Genomic DNA, 3,369 nt, shown 5'->3' on the forward strand with positions numbered 1-3,369 from the left:
TCCCATGGGCAGTGATTCATTCTGTGAACTCTGCCAGGCCCACCCAGGCTGTTCCCTACTGGGCCCCTGGCACCTCCTGGACAGGCTCGCAAGGAAAGAATGTCTTGGTCTGGCCAGCCTGTGCTGTCTTGAGTCCCTTAGTGAGCAGCCATAGACTTTGCCTTTAGCTCAGCATGGAAAGACAAGGAGAAAGAGCACTCAGAGAGACCTGGGCTGGTTCAGGTCCAGCCTCACCAGTACCTGTCACCTGGGGCAGTGTCTTTGTCCCTGGGTGCTCCCTTCTAAAGAATGGTTATTTAACTGTAGCTGCCTATAGGAATGGAAGGGTGATGCCACCTGGTGTGCCCCAAATGTCAGCCCACACTCACGCCACCTTGACTATCCCACCTCCTCTGCTCCCCATGAAGACATTGTACCAAACTGAAGAGAAACAGGATTTCTAGATATGCAACTGAATGACCTTTGGAAGACCCTGTGGTTCCTAGAAAACAAAGAACAAAAACAGGGAGTTCCAAACAGCCTTGCAAAGGAGGGGGTGCCAATCGCTTGTCAGAGTGGGATGAGACTGCTAACTGCCCATTAATGGGAAGGCCAAAGCTGAGACAGGAGGCAGTCTGCTGAGATAGCCGTGCCTTGTGCAAACCAGGCTAGGTGCCGTCAGTTCTGAGGTGGACGCCCTCACAGGCCCAGCAAAGTGAAGTTCCCCCTCTGAGGCCATAGTCTCCCATGTGGAAGCTGTACACTGCAGATTTGGAGAAAGTGCCACCTGAGCTCAAGGCACCAGGTGACAATGAGAAGTGACAAGGATAAGAATCAAGGGTGCAGTTGGTGGAGTGGGGTCTGGGCATAAGTTCACCGAGCCCCTGGTGAGCAGAGTTGAGGACCTCAGTTCTCTAGTCTGCAAATCGGCCGTGAAGAAGACTGAGGTGTGCTGGCTGAGCATCCTGCAGAGGAGGAGGGCCGTGCTCTACCCCATGCCTGCCTAGAGACAGTGAGGACCTGAGGTGTCCTCTGGATTCCCGTAGCAGCTTTCTGCTCAGCCTCAAGTGAGCGGAGGACCCTCTTAGCAAGCCTACTTCCAGCCTTAGATTCCTTTGAGACTTCATTATGTTATTCTGTTGCCTAGCAATGGACAGACACCCAGGACCCTACAAATTTGGAATGAGATCAAAAGGCAAAGTCAGGGATAGGAAGACAGGATTCTCCCAGAGGCCATGGGTGATAGAAAACCTGCTGCCAGGCAAACACCAGGACAACATTGGAACGGAGGGGCAGCTGGGTTTGGGGACTATTTCTCCAATAGTAGAAATAGGGAAATGGTAGCTATTTGGACTTCAGTTAATCCCATGTCCATTCAAGACTCACATGTTCCCTAGAGCTTCTATGTGTCTCCCTCAAAGCTCTCTTGAGTTTTCCAGGATCTCTGTTCTCTAATGTTCAGGATGAGGACCATGGGGGCAGAGATACGTTTAAGAGATGCCCAGGTCACTCCTGTTTGGCTCTAATGGCTTTGATGTCCCAAGGACTCTTGGTCTGGGACTAGCCTCTCTGTAAGACCATATAACTCTCCTTTTCCCCTTTGGCAAAAAGAGACCGGCCTCAGCGCAGCCCGGCACCTTCTGCAGTGCCAGGCATTTGCTCAGACTTCACCGCATCGCTTTGTTTTGTGGCATTTGTTTTAACAGTTGTCTTCTATTTATGGCTCGTGATATTGGCTTTCCACTTACGGCAGTGATAAAAAAGCTTCCTTTTGCATTTTATTTCTTTAAGTTTTTTTTTAAAGGTGGCTGATGGGAAGAAAAATACTTAAATAACACAAGCAGGGTGTGGTGGGACCGTGCCTGTAATAACAGGACGTAGAGGATGAGAGTTTGGGAAATGTCTGTTGCAGGGACATGGCACCATTGTCAGCCACTGTCCTGAGTCCTGAGTTTGCAAAACCAGATGCACAAACCCCTGTCCTGACAGAGCTGGCAGAATCACAGAGGCCCGGAGCTGGGGGAAGCTGGGGTGATCCAGAGGATATTCATGGGTGGTCAGCAGTTTAAAGAAGCAGCAAGCAGGAATGACCAACAAGCTGTCCAGCGCTGAGCCTAAAGCGAGTCAGAGCACCGCAGAGACAAAGAGAAGTGAGGCTCCAAAGACTCAGCTGGCTGCCAGCCCCTCCTGGTGCAGGCTAGTTTTGGAGGTGCCACTGTTGGGGGTCATTCACAGAGGGGATCCCCACATCAAGGCATCTGCCTCCCTTTAAAGCAGACTCTGAGCTGTGGTGCCAGGCCCCAGAGCTCAATCGGCATCCCACGCTGCACAGGTAGCACCCCATGCCAGGAGGTCAGGACTCCATCGAGGTGCGCCAGCTGGCTCTAAACTCGCTTTCTGAGCCATCAAAGCGTCAATGGTGTGGTGACAGGCGTACTGTAGTATTTTCATTCTTTGAAAATTGGCCATCTATCTGTGGTCCGTCTACAGCCTGGTAGGAGGAGGTAGCGTCAAGGATCTCCTGGGTAGAAAAGACAGAATTAGAACAGGGCTCCTCTGCAAGCGGTCTGATTCTGGGGGTTTCTTTTGTTCCTTCTTTTTTTTTTTTTAATTAAGATGGTGTGTGTGTGTGTGTGTGTGTGTGTGTGTGTGTGTGTGTGTGTGCATGTACATATGTATGTGCATGTACGGGTATCCACAGAGGCTAGAGAGGAGTGTCTGATCCCTGGAACTGAGTTACAGGTGGCTTAAGCTCTTTATTAATCTCTAAACCAACTCTTCAGCACTCCATTCGTTCTTTTGAGCATTGGTTGATTCTGATCTGAAAGGGGGGGTGACATGCTGAATGAGGTCACAGCATTGTGACCTCAGCAGTGGCCAAGTTAGTTAATAAGTGACACTTCGCTCTTTTATACCCCTAACCTTACCTTTATCAAAACACCTCATGACCCTTCACCAGGAAGGGTTCTCAGGAGATGCACAGAAGCCATCTCTTCATTCGGCAGATCCTTACTTACCATGTCCACTCCGTGCCAGGCATTACTCCCACCCCTGGGCACAGCTCAAGCCTTTGACCAGACTTGTCAGCAGAGCGATTCTGTTAGAGATACAGAGACAGAAGGAGACTCAGGGAAGCCAATCCAGACTGCAGATCCAGGGAAGAGATTGCCACTGGGTGAGAAAGATTCAATGCCACAGAGGTATGGGCTAGGGAAAACATTCCAAAGTTCCCTATAGGAAGGAAGGTTCCTCTAGTGGAGGACGGGGTGAGGGTCTGGGAGGTGATTGTGGCTGAGGCTGGGTGAGGAAGCCTGCAGTACAGCTGTGGTGCCTGCGTCCTGTGGTAGGGCCCGGCTGGTCCTCTGCTGCTACACTGCCCCAAGAGGTTTG

This window comes from Mus caroli, chromosome 13, assembly GCF_900094665.2.
Source record: "Mus caroli chromosome 13, CAROLI_EIJ_v1.1, whole genome shotgun sequence".
NCBI classification, from domain to species: Eukaryota; Metazoa; Chordata; class Mammalia; order Rodentia; family Muridae; genus Mus; species Mus caroli.